Genomic DNA, 8,556 nt, shown 5'->3' on the forward strand with positions numbered 1-8,556 from the left:
GTTGCTTTTTTCCCATTATCTGCTCTTTCCAATTAGGACTGAAATTACACTTACAGTCATCCCTTGGTGTTAATGTGGGATTGGTTTTAGGCCCACTGCAGATTCCAAAACATGTAGATACTCAGGCTCTTTATATAGAATGATGTTGTATTTGCATTTAATCAACACATATCCTCTCATAAGCTTTGTCATCTCTAGATTACTTGTAATACCTAAGCCAATGTAAAATCTGTATAAATAGATGTTATAATTCGTGGTTTTTTAACTTGTATTTTTTTATTGTTCTGTAATTCCTTTTATTGTGATTATTTTCAATATTTACATTTGAAAGTTGGTTGAATTCCCAGATACAGAACCCATGGTTACAAAGGGCCGACAATATGTTATATTATTTCACTGCATGCCAGGTGTCTCTAATAACTAGCTTTGTTCATTTTCTTATTGTTTCTATATTTACCTGAGTTTGAATATTTTTATGGCTCTAGCTTCAAGTTTATTAACCTTATATTCTATGTTTATTCTACTATTAAACTCAAAATATGATTTCCTAATTTCAAGTACTATAATTTTAAACTGTTTAGATTACCATTTTAATTAGACTCCAATTCTACAGGTATGTTTTATTATTTATTTGCCTTTTCCCTCTATTTCTTTTAACATATGCATAATAGTTAGACTAAAATCGTCTATTAATTTCAGTGTATGATTATTTAGAGTCTTCTATCCACTGTTTCTCTCTCCATTATCTGTCACTTTTTCCTCTTTTTTCATATCTTTTTAATGTTTTTATTGTATATCAGACAACGTGCCCAAAATAATTAGGCTACATGTGGTTTTTTTCCTTTATTCCTCTATGGAACGGATTCCATTACTCCTCTCTTCAGTAGATTAGGTAATCAAATGATTGTCTCAGTTCAACCAAACAATGATCTGTATAGTAGATACAGTTTGGAATTTAGTAAGCCTTAGTCAATTTTGTTTCATCCTGTTCCTTATGCATGATCTTGCAGGCATTTGACTGAAATCTGAAACACTTTAGCTTATTGGAGGGTCCTGTTTTGTTTGCGTGTTATGCTTTTTTTTTTTTTTTTTTTTTTTTTTTGCTATATTCCTTCTTTATCTACCCCTGTAACTTCAAAATCTGGCAAATGCCTTGACCTGGAGACTGCCTATATATTTGAAGCAACCCCCTCCCCACTACTTTAGTGGGATTTTGTCTCCTAAGTGTCAAGATATGGCAAAAGATTTCATTCTGGCTTTTAAACATTTATAAGTCAAACCCCTAACTATCACCACCACCACTGCCAGCAGCCCCCTGCATACGGAAGCCTCTCGACAAATATCTCATCAGGAAAAATGGCCATGTGCTTGAGCTCTTCTAGAGTCTACTCCATCACACCAGCCTCTGTAATGGTCAAAGGCTTCTCTGGCTCTGCTTTACTCAAGAAGAATCCATCTCCTTAGGTTAAGCTCAGTTATCTGCTCATTCTCTGAATTAGCAAATGTCTGTAAGGCATCACGGTGATTGTCAGTTGTTTAGGTTGGAGGCTCTTCCCACTAGGTAATTTCAGTTCTTCTAGTTCTTGTTGATTCTATTTTTTTGATATATAAAACATACTGTTTATCTTACTCTTTTATTTTCTAGAAAATGCAACAAAATCAATGACCTGAAGAAAGCTAGTTAACTTTCAAACTTCTAAGCAGAGGGATAAATTCTGATGCTTTTTTCTCTCCTCCTTTCCCTTAAGATTACCATTATTTATTAAGTGATAATTGTGTTCCAAGAACCGTGCTAAATGCATTAGTAAAGATGTCTCCTGAGAAATACAATAATTATCCCTATATTTCCTATTTACATTTAGAGTAACACAGACTTAAGGAGGTTTACACAGCTATCAAGTAATGGCACTTGAATTTTGTCAGTGAAGGTATTACTCCAAAAGGCATAGTTTCTACCGTCATGTTACATAATGGCTCTCTTTCTTTCCATCTATCTTAGATAAATTTGTATATATATATATAATAAATATACAAATATATATTTATGTATTTATACCCACAATGAGGTGCTCAGACTACCCACATTTTTGCCCAACTGACTACAAATTCAAGCATTCCCTCTACCCTGTTTTTATGTTTTTATATATCTATATCCATCTATCTATATGTATATATTTATTTATAGCGACATATGCATATCACTATTTGCCACCAAATACTAATACTTGTCTTTTTCCACACCAATTCTCCAATTTTCCAACACCAACTGAGTATTCAACAGTTTAACGCAGTTCTGACTCCCAGAGTTATTGAAGACCCCACAGGTCAAGGGCTCAATCCTACACAACTACCTGCATTTCAGATGCTAGCCACAATGGGGTACTCAGATTACCCATGCTTCTGCCTGACTGATTACAAATTCAGGGGTTCTCACTAACCTATTCGTATGTTCAATAATTTTCTAGACAGAAATCAGAAAAATATTTTATGTACCATTACCAGTTTATTATAAAGGAAACCATGCAGGAAGAGACCAAGGAAAGAGATGCAAGGGTCAAAGCCGAGGGTGAAGATGGGTGCAGAGCTTTCACACCTTCTCTGCATACAAGACGATGTGTTCACCAACCTAGAAGCTCCCTGCATCTTGTTAGAGGGTCACATAAGCATGACTGTTTAAACCCTTGGGCTGTCAGCGATTGAACTCAATCTCCAGTTCCTTTACCCTTCTAGGAAAACAGGCATGGAACTAAAACTTCCAACCCTCTCATCATGACATATCTGGCAGTTGGCCCCCAGTGTGAAGCTGTGTAAGGCTTCACCTTGGAATGCTACCCAGGAATCACAGGGTATTAGGCGCTCTTTGCAGGAAACCAGGGACAAAAGGCAATTTTTTTTTATTCTACATTATTTTTTCCCAAGGAGTGATCAGCATATAGGTTGGCCGTCAGAAGAGGAAATTTATGTTCCAGCTTTTCTACTTTAACGTGTGTCCTTAGATCCAACACTTAACTGTCCTGAATCTCACTTTCTTCATCTATAAATAGTAAGAATAACACTTCATTGAGTAGCTCTACAACAGAAGTTACTCAGATAGAACGAATTTTTAAACTATAAATATCTATAAATATTTTAATTATCATTTCTATTAACAGATGTTCATATTCATATCCTGAGGAGCTTTTGGCTTTTCTTATCTTGCTTGGAGTTAAGTCCATCCCATTCCTAATTGTAGTTAAACCAAACTATCAAGCTGTTACTCAATTGTGCAGGATAGCCAGCTAATCCCATTATTGAACTTGGAACATTATGTTGAATTATATACTTCAAATGTCAAGGAAACGTCCTTACATTAGCCACCAGCAATAATAGGATTTTAACCTTAGCTTCCCAAAGACATTGAAATTAATTGCAATGTTAAGTTTCCTGAAACTACTAACATTAGAAAATTGAGCTGCCAGTTGTTAAAACAATAGTAAGATGGAGGGGAATAAGTTAGAACAGTTTTTAAAACAAAGACAGATATTATGTTGAAAATCATTCAAGTGTGCATAATATTGAAGTAATATATTCAGGCTCTATTTGGCCAAAATTTATATATTGAAAAAGCATGAAATATGATTACTTTCTTTTAAACATCACCAAATACTAAGAATGGATTTTCATCGAGATGGACTCTGATGCACTGCAGCCACCAGACTTAAATTCTACATCATCAGGCAGTTTAAATTATATTTTGTGTGATTATAATATGATGTTTATTTGTGGAATATAACTAAGTGCTCTGTGAAGATCACTGGAACTTGGGAAAGGAGGGAAGGGAAGAAATAAAATAATGGGAAATTGAGGAAAGGGAGAGAAAAGGGAGAGTGAAAAGAGAGAGACGCCCTTTTATTTACATTTTATGTCTTAACTTTTCAAAGTATTTTCCCACAACCAAAGTGCTGAAAACATATAACCAAAAATTAACCATTGAAATTTTTAAGAGTAACATTGACTAATATGAGATTTTATGTTATTCTACTCAATTTTGAAATAGATAACTACTTGATTTCTTGTGACTTTGAAGGATTTTCCTCCCCCTTGTATTTAAAATCAACTTAACTTTTGAGAAAATGATATGTTTTCTCTTTTAAAGTTAATCACAGTGAATCTCAGAAGCTCAGAAGACTTATCTAAGTTAACTGAGCTGATCATTTCCATACATTTCAAGATTCCAGTGCTTATTCTCCATGTTTCTGTTCTTTTTATGACCTTACAATACCCATCTTCTAAACTATGCTTACGCACACGTGCACACACATGGATAGACGATATATGTTGGGGAACCACACATACACACACACACAATGCAGAGAAAAAGTCCTAAGAAAGTAGCATACCAAAAAAATTTTTTACAAAGTATTTTATAGCTCTTTAATTTTCAATAAGCTGGAATTACTATCCATTTATTCTGTGGATTGCTATGCTTTTCCAGATTGTTCAGGTTATTCTGACAAAACCATAGTCTATGTTGTCCATTTTCTGGTATTTTGGGTAATCTATTTTCTAAACTATCATAGGCTAATGAAAAGGTAAAGTGGGCTTTTCCTCAAAAAGGTAAAATGTATATGATATGTGATATAGCACTTTATGAGTGACACTTGTGCCACTTAGTTTGAATAATCTCTTCCAGTTTTAGTCTTTGGCATTTTAAGGACATGGAGGAATATCAAACATATTGTCAGTGTAAAACGCAGATATGCATAGAAGTAAGTCTTACGTTTTGACACGTTTTTAATTCACCAGATGTTCATGAAACACACACAAATTACACAGTCAGACTAAGGAATGCATTACACATCTGGATCTTGATTAGTGTTCATAGTTAGACTTCAGGTGGATTATACCAGATACTAGCTTTTTGACTGATATAAATCAACTTGATTAAAATGTACCAGTAACAAGAAACATAAGTACTTTCAAAGAAAATGCATTTTGTAATAAAAAGCACTTAAAAATAATTTAATTAAACTATTTGAAGATATGGACAGTATTATGAAGCAAAATACAAAACAAAACAAAAAACAAGACTACGGTAATACACTTTGAAAATAATTGTCTGTAATTGTGTGCTTTTCCCCTCAGATGGTAAATTATCTAGCTTTAAGTTGTTCTTTCCATTTTATTCCTTTTTGTGATTTGTTTTTAACATGTTACCAATAAATACTAAACAAGAATAAGAATTATATTATAAATCTCATATTTAGTATAGTTTAGGAAGTAAATGAGTATATGCAAACTACGAGAGTATATATCTAATTTCTCTATAAATTATTTTAAAGTTTAGATTTTTAAATATTTTTAAATTTAAGAAAGTTAAGATTTTCAAAATTTCTACAAGTTGTTCCTATGAGCTTGGTAATAGTTTTGACCTATTGACCCTGTCTGCCAAATGGAAGGAACCTTTTATGTGCTAGGGGTTGTACTGAATGCTAAAGATATAATCATGAAGCAAAGCTGAACTGGCCACGTCATGAACTTACCTCCTAGTAAGGAATTATGTAACATTTCTAGACTTCCTACAAAAATCGTTTAAAAATTAAGCAAATTGGAGGCAATAATATTGTAGCATATTATCTTTGTGATCTAGGCTAGTTTTCAAATTATTCATAAAAATCAAGATTTCAAATATCACCTTCAAGCTAGAAATTACTAACTCATGCTGGATTTGGTCAATCTACATTGAGTTAATAAAAAGGAAAAAAATTAAGTGGGATTCTACTAAATAAAGAATCACAACACCTTTTAAGCTCATGGTCATAGACACTTTCATAACCTTTTCTCTATTGTTATAAAAATTTCAGAAATATTGGTCATGTAAATAGCTTTATACCTGAGTTATTTAGGTTTTGCTTTTATTTATTTATTTATTTATTTTGGCATTCAAAAATTATTTATTGAGCTGCTGGGAAGTGCCAGGCACTCTTCCAGGTAACGAGGGTACCTAGAATGGGCTTACAGCAGTGATCTAAACAAAGCCCCTCCCCCTAGGGACGTTGCTTTTCGTGGGATGCAATAGACTGCATTTTCCAAAATGGACCATAATATTTCTGGCCCTAACTGTTCCTGCAGAGTTTTGTCATGCCTGCCCTGGCACCTCTAACTTTTTCCTCTTCTGCTTGAAACACGCAAGACTTGGTTACTCAGTGAATAAAATTCCACAGGAGTTATGTGCCACATGAGCTACAAGTCAATGTCATAAAAGACAAAACAGCTTCCGTCTTTCTCCAGTGGTTTTGGAATTCTGAATCTTTATATACTATTCCTCGATACTCTACAACTGACAAACTGGGGAGAGAACATGGAGATATATAGAGAGATGCCTGAAGAGTCTTCTTAACTCAGGTGTGGGAAATGCAAGGAGGTGAGCATTCGAATGACTTGAACCCCAGTCACTTCATGGCTGCATAACTGCATGCAGAACCCTGATGAGGACCTGATAGCCAAGTCCAGTCAGCTACCAGATTCATGGGCAAAATAAAGTATTCTTACCGTTTTAGGCTATTGTTTCAGAGTGGCATGTTACGCAGTGGACTGAAACAAATAGAGAAAATAAACAAGTAAAATGAAGAATACAGACTATGCCACAATGGCAAAGGATGGAGCCGTGGAGGCGTAAGAGGCACGACCGCGGAGAGGTCTGGAGCGCGGCGGGGGGACCGGGGCGGCAGCGGCGGCGGCTGGGGGCGGCCGTGGCAGAGCAGTGCGGCTCGGTGGAGTGCCCCTTTCAGGAGGTTTCCAAATACGAGAAGCTTACCGAGATCGGCCAAGGCATCTTCGCGGAGGCGTTTAAGGCCGAGCACCACAAGACCGGCCAGAAGGAGGCCCTGAAGAAGGTGCGGGTGGAAAGTGAGAGGCAGGGGTTCCCCAGGACAGCCTTGCGGGAGATCAAGATCCCCCAGCTTCCAAAACACGAGGATGTGGTCAGCATGATTGAGATCCCCCATCACCGCTGCAAGGAGAGCATGCCCCTGGTGTTGGACTGTATATGCCTTGGTGCATGACCTTGCTGGGCTGCGGAGCAATGCTTTGGACAAGTTCACGCTTTCTGAGATCGAGGGTGATGCAGATGCTGCTTAACGGCCTCCACTGCATCCACAGGAGCAAGATCCTGCGTGGGGACATGGCTGCTAACGTGCTCAACACCCGTGACGGGGCCCTGAAGCTGGCCGACTTCAGCCCGGCCGAGAAGAGCCAGCCCACCGCTCCGGCAGCCGTGCGGGACGCTCCGGCACCGGCCCCGGGGGCTGCTGCTGGGGAGCGGGACTGCGGCCTCCCCATTGACCTGTGGGTGCTGGGTGCACCGCGGCAGATGTGGACCCGCAGCCCATCACGCACTGCAGCACGGAGCAGCACCAGCTCGCCCTCATCAGCCAGCTCTGCGGCTCCATCGCTCCTCAGGTGTGGCCACACGTGGACAGTATGAGCTGTGGGACAAGCTGGAGGCGGTCACGGGCCAGAAGCGGGAGGTGGAGGACAGGCCGAAGGCTGGACCTCATCCACAAGCTGCTGGTGCTGGACCCTGCCTAGCGCACCCAGCACGACTTCTTCTGCTCTGACCCCATGCCCTCCGGCCTCAAGGGCACGCTCTCCACCCACCTGAGTCCACGTTTGAGTCCCTGGCACGGCCGCGCTGAATGGGCAGCCAGATCACCCAGCAGTCCGCCAACCAGAGCCGCAATACCGTCACCACCAACCAGACGGAGTTCGAGCGCGTCTTCTGAGGTTTGGCGCTTGCCACTAGGGCTGTTGTATTTTTTCTTCTGCTTTGTAACTTGCATCATGGAGACGATGGGGCGTTTGAGTTTCTATCTCTCATGCGTATTTTATTTAATCCCCACCCTGGGCTCTGGGAGCAGCCCGCTGAGTGGACTGGAGTGCAGCATTGGCTGAGAGGCCTGGAGGGCACCAGGACTCTCGGTCTTGCTCCCTGGCTTTCTGGAAGGTGCACAGAGGGTCTCCAAGAGGTGGGAGGAGGGACTTGCCCACCAGTGACTTTTTCTAAGAGCTCCCAGCGTGATGGAAGAGGGGGCAGGTCCCTCACCCATCCACAGTCCTGTTCTGGGGCTGAGAACCCCGCGTGGGGACAGGGCTGGCCTCAGGAGTGCGTTGTTTTTGGCCTCACTCTCAAAAGCACTGGGGCCGGCACAAACTCCTGGTTTCTTCAACAGGAGAATTTTATCATATTTCTTTTGGTTCCGTTGTTCGGAGACATTCCTGGACACGGTTTGGTCAGTTAGAATTAAAAGTTGAGTTTTTGTTTTCCAGAAAAAAAAAAAAAAAAAAAGCAGATGGAGACCATCCAGGACAACATGGTGAAACCCCATAGTTACTAAAAATACAAAAATTAGCTGGGCGTGGTGGCGTGTGCCTGTAATCCTAGCTACTCGGGAGACTGAAGCAGGAGAATCACTTGAACCCAGGAGGCGGAGGTTGCACTGAGCCAAGATCGCGCCATTACACTCCAGCCTGGCGACAGAGAGAGACTTCATCTCAAAAAAAAAAAAAAAAAAAAAA

General features: G+C 39.6%; 1 pseudogene across 1 annotated transcript; it reads left to right on the plus strand.

Moving 5' to 3' along the window:
- Positions 1-6,638: 6,638 nt before the first annotated feature.
- LOC116550648 lies at positions 6,639-8,305 on the plus strand (annotated as a pseudogene). Its single transcript, XR_004268516.1, has one exon. The product of XR_004268516.1 is annotated as a cyclin-dependent kinase 9 pseudogene (transcript).
- Positions 8,306-8,556: the final 251 nt, after the last annotated feature.

The sequence above is a fragment of the Sapajus apella genome, unplaced genomic scaffold, assembly GCF_009761245.1.
Source record: "Sapajus apella isolate SASKATOON/1434 unplaced genomic scaffold, GSC_monkey_1.0 scaffold8, whole genome shotgun sequence".
Lineage (NCBI taxonomy): Eukaryota > Metazoa > Chordata > Mammalia > Primates > Cebidae > Sapajus > Sapajus apella.